Genomic DNA, 10545 nt, shown 5'->3' on the forward strand with positions numbered 1-10545 from the left:
CCAGGCCTCTCGGATAATGAAAAGCATGTGCAGGGAAAACATGCTCTTAAAAAACACATACATCAGTTTAATCTGCATTATGAAGGGAGGGGAGATCATTTGTCCATATCAAAAGGATCAAAATGTAAAGGTTGCTATGAGTTATACAAAGAAAAAAAAGATTGGTATGATTGTCTAAACTTGGGGGGCAGTTATTGTGATCTGAAGCAACACCAATATGAATAAGAGAGACCCCCAAAACACACCCTTTCCAGCTTGGCCACATTTATATTTAATGTTATCTTAATGTTGCTTTGGGGGGTATTTAAGTCCTGACATACACATGGAAATGAGCCACAAATTATACAGCAAGCATAAATATTCCATTATTAATAAAAACCAGCTGCGTATAAAACACAATGGCTGGGTTTCAGTTACTGGCTATCATCAGTATGTGTCACAAGCAAATATTACTCAAAACTTTCTCCTTTAAAATACACACACACACACACACACACACACACACTTACATGCAGATAGACAAACATAAATTTGCCTTACTCTTTTTAATCTTCTGGAAGAGCTTTGAAGAACTCATTAAACTTTATGGCACATTCCAACTAATGTCTCTTTTTTTGTAAGCTATTTTTCATCACCTTGGGAGATGTTAAGAGTCCTTTTACTAGAACTTCAACTGACCACATAGGATGAAATGTTTAATTATTTTAAAAACCAAGAGGGTCAATAATACAAATATAATGGTACAACCAATTATAGCCAATAAGGCAATGAAGCAAAGGACACTATAAGAGAGCAAATCTTATTAAAAGTCAACACCTACTCAAGACCCTATAATAAGCATGCTCTACCATCATGCAAACACCTTTCTTCCAAAGACCTCTAAGCTTGTGCCCAATATGAACCATGCCTGAACAATTAATATCCTTGCTTCCCAGGGTAACTACTCAAGGTAGCTAATATCCTTGCTACTCAGGGTAGCTAATTCATTTACCCTGGCTCACATGGAAAATCAGAGAGGGTTGGGCAGAGAAACCAGATACTTGCTTCAAGTCGCACAGTGTAATGATATTTCATGAAATGAAGGCAATAGTGAAAGAGACTTTACAAATGTGAAGGAGAGTAAAAAGAGTTGAAAATCTACCAAAGAGTAGATTTTCAAAAATTATCTTAGGAGATATTGGAAAATATATCCATCTGCATTTCCCCATGAACACATATCATAAAAAAGGTCCCTGTACTGAACTTGGTACTAAGTAGTAAAAATCCATACTTTATCTTCTTACTCTAACTAAAGAAGTTTAATCCAACTTATAATGAACCACTGGTTTCCAAAATTTAGTCCATCAAAAACTGAAGATCATATGTATAACTTCACTATCAAAGGAAAATTAAAGAACCCTGTAACTGAACTTCCACTATATGGTGAATGTCTCAAACAAAGAACCCATTAAAGTGTGTTATCTTACAACACCTACATCTCTATTTAATTGTGTACAATCCTGAGTTTCCTTACTACTTTTTTGTGTAATTTAAATGTATTTTTTTCAAAGCTGTAAACTCTGTGTGTTCTTGCTTTGCTTTTCTCATTTGGGAGATTTCATAGTCTACACAAATTTGTGCCCTCTTGATGGGATATCATGATACAGTGATTTGAGGATCATTGCTAGTGACTTAGACAAAACAAATTTAACCCTCGTTTGCTTTTTGCTTAAAAAGAATGATGGAGGGGTGACGGGAGGTGAAGGAAGTATAATAGCCCTGCTAGCTACACGATCACACCTAGTCTCTCCTGGCATTCGAGAAACAAACATATGTGATTCTTTACGTAAATTCAGTCAGGTTCTGACTTCATGCCTCCACACAGGTTTACAAAGATAAGTCTTAGGTAGGCACCTATTTAAAAACAACAGTGGACATTTCTATGACTGTATGTAAAATCCACATAAGTTCAGAAACAAGGACTGAAAGGAACTAGAAAAAAATGAAAACAGGTGATCTGTTGTGATGATGGGATTCTTGACAAAGTTTTGGGCAGGGTCTTAGCTTTTTAATTAGATATGTTGTTAAAATAAAAACAGAATGCATTTACATTAATACATCATTCCAGATTTTTAAAGATATCCAGATGACTACCTGATTGTATTTCTTACAACCACTGCACCCCATTCTAGTAGGAATCATTCACATTCACACCAGAAACCGAGGCCTAGGAAGAGAACCATAAACTTCTGAGAACTGGTTCTCAAAATCACCCTGCCTGACCCTCACAATTCACAGAGGAAGAAATTTGCTAAGGGTGGTAAACTGAGTAGCTTCTTAGATTTAAGTTGCTGTTATTTACCTAAAGCAATTTTCTCTGTCCTTGGGTTAGTCAAATACAATAACAGAAATTAAAATATTTCACATATATGGTGTAGACCATCCCATTATTACTATTACCAAAATCTGTGAAATCTGATTTATTTCCAGAAAGTCATACTAGCTCCCTTCTACAAGTGGTTGTAGGCTAGGACTAAATGTGGCCAGCATTATTAGAGGCCAAAATGATTCAGACAATTAATTCCATCCCATACAACAAAAATGTTTCAAAGGACAACTAATGGCCTCACTTAACTCAAAAAAAAAATCATTACAACAAAATTCTAATGTCTTCTGTTCTGCAATAAATGTTTCTGAGAAGGCTCAGTTATAGCGAATTTTTATATATCAAGTAATAGCTCAAAGGCACTAAACAGGAAAGCTAGTTCTTTCAAAGAAACCTGTAGTGATTATTTTATAAAGCAAATGACCTCCTATTTTCCATTTTTTAAGGCCAGATTTTGTGTGTTGTGAGTGAACAGAGCAACTTTCCTCTTTTCTTTGGTTTAAAAGGGTTCCAAAACCCACCACAAAGCAGAGTAATACAGTATGAACAGTCCATTTAATGCACTCTTTGTTCCTGAGACTGAATTCTAAGCCTTGACTTGGGGGTAGGAGCCTAGAATTTAGACCCAAGTCTACAAAAGGCAGCAAGGAATACAGAAGTAAGCAAGACTGAAGACATCATCTCATAGTAGTAAACCAACAACAAAAATTCCTGGGGACAGGAAATCAATGGAGCACAATTCTAAACAAGTTGGTTCAGTCCCAAGCTAATTAACTTGTCAAGCAGATCTTCAAACCCACTGAATCCATGGGGATAAGAGGTGATATAATAGGAGATTTGGTAACATTTACCAATTTACTATCCTAAAAGGCTTGGCCATGGACACACATACCTCTCTCCACCCTTTTCAGTGATTTTAAGCTGGGCTTAATGGGTGCAAAGGACAATGTCTTTCAGACTGTCCCTAAAAATAGGCTGTTCTCATGCATTCCAAATGCCCAGCCTCCATGGAGGAGGCTACCTGGCCATAGGCACTTCCAAAGAGGGAATATATCCTCTATTCCTCCTCATTGGTAAACACCCCCTCAACCAACAAAATAAAGGAACTTCTAATCATCCTGAGAATTTGGGAGAAAGAAAAAAGAAATCTTAAAAGGGAAGTAGAAGAGTGTGAAAAACTCCTCTTGCCTCCAAATGGAAAAAACACATTAAAAAGCTGGATCAAAGAAAGAAAGGGGGATGGGGAAGACTGCTTAATTACAAAGACACCCTTTTAAAGAAGGCACAGGCCCTGGGAGAGCTCTTAGGAGAGGCACAGAAGCAGATGTACCTACTTAGAATTCTGGCACTCAGTGGGATCTCAAGGTCATAATATCCATCCCTTTGCTTTCTGAATAGATTGTTCTTAAGGCATTCTAGAAAGACTCTGATTCATTCTTTACAAAACTTCATATAATGTAACTCCACAAGATTCCTTGGTTGTCCATCAGTCTAATAAATCCTATTTCATAAACCAGAAATGAAATTTCAATTTCCAAATTTGAAAGAGCACTGAGTATGATTTTTAAAATTCCCTTCTAAAAACTTTTAAATAAGTAAACAGATCCACAACTTTCACATAAAAACTCTACATGCAAGTGTGGTCAAACATTTACTTCATATCTAGAGTATGAAGTTAGGAAAAGCACTTTCAATTTTAGAGAACCAGTCTTTTTCAAAAAAGAAGTGTCTTAAAATGAAGTATGATGTAGGGCCACAGTCTGTAAATGGCACGGCATGAACCCATACAAAATAGCTGGAACCTGAGTTATCATCTGTAAATAGATGCAACTACTCTACAACCACCTGGCTATTAAAATGTCCCAGGACAGTTATAAAATATAGTTTGGTCTGGCCAACTTATCCCTCTCAGCTGATCTGAAACATGATAGCCTTTAAAATTGTCACCCTGTAAGGTTCCTTCTCTCCCTTCCTGCTTTCCTTTCCCCTATTAAAATCAGCCAATGAAATTATTTTAAGATATAAGTCAATAATTTGTTCCCAAATAAGCAATGCGGTTGTAGACATCTTGGTAACAGGTCTTTGAACACCACCATTCTTGTAAGTCAGCCATGCTTACCCAAGTGGAGATAGGCAAAAGATGGGTGAAGATTTATTCCTCATCCAAAATGGCATCTCAAATTATTCTTAGCTGCTAAATGAGGGTGCTGAAAGGTGGCTTCAGAAAGGCTGGCTTGAGAAAGTAGTATTCACAAGCCTAGTTCAAGAAGACTTAAATAACCTTAGTCCTCCATTATTGAAGATTATGGTGATTATCTTCCTCTCTGAATGGGAGAAGAGGGTTATATGTTTTAAAAAGTTTTAAAATGCCTCCCGACTTCCACTCTTCATGGTGGGGCAGAAAGAAGAGGGAAGAAGAACAAATTAGAGACTCCAAGGTGTCAGAAAATTTTTTCTAAAATACATGCTAGAGATCAGAAATGCTGTTTCTCACAAACTTTCCCCTTCCTCTCTCATTTGATTGTATTTCATCCCTTACTGTAAATTATTGTAATATTATTAGTGGTAATTTACCAGAGATTGATCACAATCTACAAAGACTATCACTGTCCCTTCTCTTCATTTTCACATATGGACAAGTCCATGTTGCTGTTCAAGCACCAATATACAGCGACCCAGGCTTGGAACCCTGAAGATATGTGCAAGATCCCTCAAAACTAGTCACCAACATATAAGGCAGATAAGAGGCAACCTCCTCCTCACCAGCACACACACACACACACACACACACACACACACACACACACACACACAGTGTTATTGTAGATTACTTCCAGACTTTAAGACTTCGGGAATTCAGGGCCCCCAGGGGATGGGAGTGTGAGCCCCCACCCCAGCCCCAAGCATTTAGGAGGAATGCATCTAGATATCTGAGATAAGCACGGACTTCCTTGCTGAGCTAAATGGAGATTTCAAGTTCCCTTAGGTTTTTAATTTCTTTTGTGCTTCATAACCTAGAGACCTACCTTCCTACAAGAACCCCAGGAGACAAGAAAGTAAAAGTACCATCAAGTTGTGGTACCCACTAGCATCTCCATAGGACGGGAAAGGGGCACCCATTTTTAACCAATTTAACTTGCTGCACATCTCGGAAAACTCACGGCCAGCTGCAAAGAAAGTATAAAACATGGGTATCCCCACATGCTCGTAGATCGACTCACGCCGAGGGCAAATCAAGTTCATGCCACCATGGATCCTGCCCCAGTTCCCCACAAAAATTAACCACGAGTCTCCTACCCCTGAAGGCAACGAAGACAAGCTGACGACTCTGGTTCGAGTGGCTTCGTTCCTGGGCCAAAGGCCAGGGATGAGCTGGGGGAAGCCCCAACTCCCGGCTGCTTCTCTCCTCGCTGTTCTCCACAGGCTCTCCTTGGTGGCGGTGGACAGGCAGGATACCGGGCCGGAGGGCGGAGCAGCGGACTGTAGGAGGCAAGACAGACTGGAGATGGAGGTGAAAGGGGTAGTGAGAACCAAGAGAAGAGGAAGCAAAAGAGAGAGGAGATGGAGGAATAAATCAGGGACAACCAGCTCGGGCAGTCAGAAATCACCTCAGAAGGAAGGGGCGTGACTGTGATGAAGACAGCTCCAGGGCAAAGGATAGGAGGTAGGGAAGGGGGACGAAGGAGTGGCTTTTCTTTAAGCGGTGAGCAGCTAGAACCGCCCAGGAGCAGGAGGCTAGGAGGGGGAGGCCGGGGATGGACCACGGAAAGGGGCGGAGTGAGGGGGCGGGGGAAAAAAGGGAGGGAGCCTGCCAGGACCCGGGAGCTGGAGGGAGGTGAGTAGGAAGGGAAGAAAGAGAGGCGGAGCCAGAGGGCGGGGAAGTGTCAAATGAACGGCGGGGTCCCGCCCCTTCGGCAACGACTCTGGGCCCTCGCTCTAATCCTATTAACGTGGCACCTTTCTGTTACAGTCTACGCGAGGACTGGCTGGAAGGACGGGAAGGGTTTTGCAAGACAACAATAATGATCTACAGCAACAGCGGAGCAGAGTGGAGTGGGAGAGCCCGTACAGCTCCTCGCCCCGCAGCAGGAGGAAGGGAAAAAAAAATAGAAATGCTGAAAAGTAGCTTCTCGCAAAGCTTACTTAAAATATGTGGAAAGGAGCAGCACTCTACTCGTTCGTTTTCCTTCCTCTCTTCCTTTGGCCAGCAGCTCCCCACGCAGGTCGCAGCACTGGGAGACACCCTCTTTTCTTCCTCCCCACCCTATCTCCCACCACCCCCACGTCCCCGCCCCCCTCCCAGTGGCGGGCTGCGCTATCGGCGGGGATAGTGTGGGAGGAACTCTGGGGAGTCTCAGCCTCTTGGAAGGGCTAAGACGTCCGACCTGGGTGCAGCAAGCTGAGTGTAAGCCCCACCCACCATTTTCTGCAACTACCGGTTGGTGAAGCCTGGCCTAGGATTTGCTTGCAATTGGTCGCATCTGCCATCGATCCAATCCTTTTTTCCCACCCGCCCTCAAAATTAATGAAACCAAACAAAAGGCTATTGTCTAGCTCTCCGTTCACCCCCAGCTACAGCTGAGAAGAGAAAGATGAGGCGTTTGACTTCTCAGTCTTCTAAGAGAGTTTGTCGGCCGGCTCCGGTACACCTTTATAGCATTGCCCTGCCCTCTGGAAATAGCTTAACTTTTGTTTCCCTTTTATTCATTAAGCCATGAGGGGGGGAGAGTACCTGAAGTGTCATCACATTTCCTGACAGCGAAAAAAATGATATTGCTTAAGAACACAGGTTAAGAACATAATCCTGGGACACTTAAAAACAACCATTTTACATGTGGGAAATGCAAGCACAAAGAAACAATGCAGGGGTAGAAATAGAAACATGTCGAATAACGTGGAATGAGTAGAGAACATACAGGACTGTAGCACTTATCAGTCAGTTGTGCGACTTTTAAGTTGCTTAACGTCTCTGAATCTTAATTTTCCTATGTAAATAAAGTCTGTAAGATATACCCTCTTAACTTAATGACACTGGTATATGAAAATACAATGAATAGTGTGTGAAACCTCTGTAAATCACAAAGCACCTTACACCCGTTTGTGTTTCTACTTGTGCATGTCACATAGTGGAGAGACTCACAGGTGTTTGAAAATCAAATATTTTGCCCATCTGTTTTAAGCATTTGCATCCAAGGTGTATAGGTTTTGTGACTAAATTTTTAAAAGTCAACCCTCTTCCTACAGTTTTTGGGATGGATATAAAGTTGACTCCCTGCACTTAGAGTAATAAATTACCCTTTTTCTAACCAGGGTGGATGAGATTTATTTTTTAAACAGTTCTGCAGTGGTGCCACAGCCTAAATCTATTGTAGTATTGAAAAGGGTAATCATGCTGTGTATATCAGAAGTGAACTTGAGAAAACAAATATGAGGGAACATTTACCATGGAAACCACCATTCTCTACAGATCCATATTTCCTAGAAAAATGTTAGAAAGAGGAAGCAAGTCTAAATACATGTAAAGGCCTTGACAACACAAAGCCATTATAATGAACTCATGCCAATGAAAAATCAATATCCAAATCAAGCCTGCCTAACAGAAGTTTTCTGAAGGGCCATGGATCGAGGCATGCAAAAGAAAGTGTGCTGTTAGGAAACACTGTCACACCATGAACAGAGTCTCAGTAACTTCAGTGTGCAGAGCACTCTGCTAGTGCTGCTGAAAGATTCAGAAGCAGAAGCATGGTCAAAATGTACTCTCTGTATGATTCTGTGTGAAGTGAAATTATTTGGATGATTTTTCATGGGCAAGGTGAAATTTTGAGTGTTAAAGATATGGACACACCTGTTTTATGAATCAAGGGAAGATTATTCCTGCCTTGTTATTCAGAGCTGGGGGTGGACAGCAGAGCTTGACAAAGTAGGTAAATGCTACAGACTACTACTGGCAACAATGGCAACAGAATAGTTGTTAAAATTAACAATGTTGTTAAAATGGAAAAAGTAAAATATAAACATGGTAAAATTAAAACTGTACTAAAAAGAGTGAAGAGTTCCTTTCTACCACTCAATTCTCACAGTCCTTTTCTCCCTTTCTCTCTATGCCTGTGTTTAATCTTCAAAATATATTTTCTGTTAAATATCCTTCCATCGCAGGATCATTTCTTTTACCTCATTCTTAGTCATGATAGCTCAGTGTTCCATTGCATAGATATGACAAAATCCTTTTTTAAAAGATTTTATTTATTTGTTTGTAGAGGGGAGAAAGAAAGGGAGAGAAACATCAGTGTGTGGTTGCCTCTCACACACTCCTTACTGGGGACCTGGCCTGCAACCCAGGCGTGCTCTGACTGGGAATTGAACCAGCCTCCATTTGGTTTGCAGGCCAGCACTCATTCTATTGAACCACATCAACTATGGCGATATGACGAAATTCTTTTTCTCATTCTCCTCTTGAAAGGTGATTTTGGCCATTTCCCATCTTTTGCCATTACACAAAATGCTGGGGAATAAATCCTAGTAGCAAAGGCTTGGTGGCTTTGTTTCTAGGATGCCTGCCCCCAGCCTTGAAGCTGTGCTCAAAGGACTTTTCTAACCTCCTTCCCCACGGCTAAGGGGACTTAATACAATGAAAATGCCTAAAACACACGATTTCCTTAATACTCCCTCCTCAAGTCCTGCCTTGGGCATTATTTTTCTCTTACAAATTTAAATTTTGATAGGGAAGAATGAGCGAAGCTCTGAAATGAATGGTGGATCAGGTTGCACATGAGTCACTTGTTACCCTGTGGCAAACAACAGATTTTTTGGTACCTTGGAGGCTTTGCCCAGGTCTCTAAGTGTCTTAGGTGTTCCTTGTCTCCTGCTACTCAAGACTCCCTTTTGTTTTTACCCTGAAAACCCTCCAGTTTGTTTAAACTGAATTTGAATGTGAAGCTCTACGTTTCTAACTCTACTTAAGAGGAAGGGGGAGGGGAAGCAAACATCAATAAACATTGATTGAGTTACTATTATGCACAAAAACTGAAAAAACAAGGAGGGATGTTAATTGGCTCCTGCCTTCAAGGTTATATGCAGAAAAAGACAACTAACAAACATTTATTAAGCACTAAGTGAATGGGATTGACAATAAGAGCTGTGGAAGTTGAAAGCAGGGAGTGAAAACTAGTTCCAGAGAGTGAGATTATACAACAAAGTATGCCATGCACATTTAATCAATCCCCAAATTATCTCTATGTCTTCATATCATGACTGTAAAATATGGAGAAGCCGACGGCAGATACCAGGAGAACTAACTGCTAACTGTAAAACACCTTTGTAAAGACACTGGGTTGCCTAAGTACATTAAGAACCTCCACGTATTGGTAATGGATATAATGATCATTTTAAGCTTAAAAGTCAAGAGTCTCCATCCCCAATTACTTGTCTTGTTTGGCCTGTATTTTTTTTTCAATAAAACACAATTCCTCCTTTAATATACAACAAAATAAATGTCTATACTCTAAAAAAAAAAAAAAAGTCTCCCCTAAAAACATTATGCTAAGTAAAGAAGCCAGACACAAAAGGACAAATATTGTATGATTCTACTTGTATGAGCTACCTAGAATAGGCAGATTCATAGAGACAGAAAGTAGCATAGTGGGTAGGAGGGCCTGAGGAGAGGGAGGAATGGGAAATTGTGCTTATTTAATGAGCACAGTTTCTGTTTGGGATGATGAAATCGTTCTGGAAATAATGGTCATAGTTGTTCAACATTTTGAATGTACTTAACATACTGAATTGTACACTTAAAATTGTAAACTTGAGATAGATGGTAGATAGATATAGATATATCCACAATAAAAAATAAAGGTAACAACCCTCAGGCTTGGTGTTAGGAAGCGAGACCAATAATGGAGGCTGCCAAGAAGAAGGCAGGACCCATGTATACGGGGCAGCTTTTCCATGGTCAACACCATGGGAAATGTAGGCCCAATGTGGCCAGGACTTCTGATTTTTCCAGAGAAACCAGAAATTAAATATTTTAATGTAAAATCTCCTGGTTCTTAATTTTAGCAACTAATAGATATTTTAATTTAAAAAGTTTGTCCTTTGCATGCAATACTTTTGCCCAATGTACAGGAAGAGTAGGAAGAACACAGCTCACAATCTATTCCTCAATCCCTGGCTAAGTTCTTCTA

The 10545-nt window shown here is 40.3% G+C and overlaps 1 protein-coding gene across 2 annotated transcripts in view; it reads right to left on the bottom strand.

Annotated features, from left to right (window-relative positions):
• Nucleotides 1-6613, bottom strand: part of AMOT (angiomotin) — a 65905-nt gene extending 59292 nt beyond the window's left edge. The window contains exons 1-2 of one of the 2 annotated variants that reach the window (XM_037060167.1): nt 6509-6613; nt 5663-5864 (exon numbers count right to left, since the gene is read on the bottom strand). The gene's annotated coding sequence lies outside the window, so the exon portion shown is untranslated. Of the gene's footprint in view, nt 1-5662; nt 6103-6508 lie in introns of those variants that run through there. The other variant, XM_037060168.1, reaches the window with a different exon arrangement.
• Between the last annotated feature and the right edge of the window lie 3932 nt (nt 6614-10545).

Source organism: Sturnira hondurensis, unplaced genomic scaffold (genome assembly GCF_014824575.4).
Source record: "Sturnira hondurensis isolate 20B ecotype Veracruz unplaced genomic scaffold, ASM1482457v3 Scaffold0011391, whole genome shotgun sequence".
NCBI lineage: Eukaryota > Metazoa > Chordata > Mammalia > Chiroptera > Phyllostomidae > Sturnira > Sturnira hondurensis.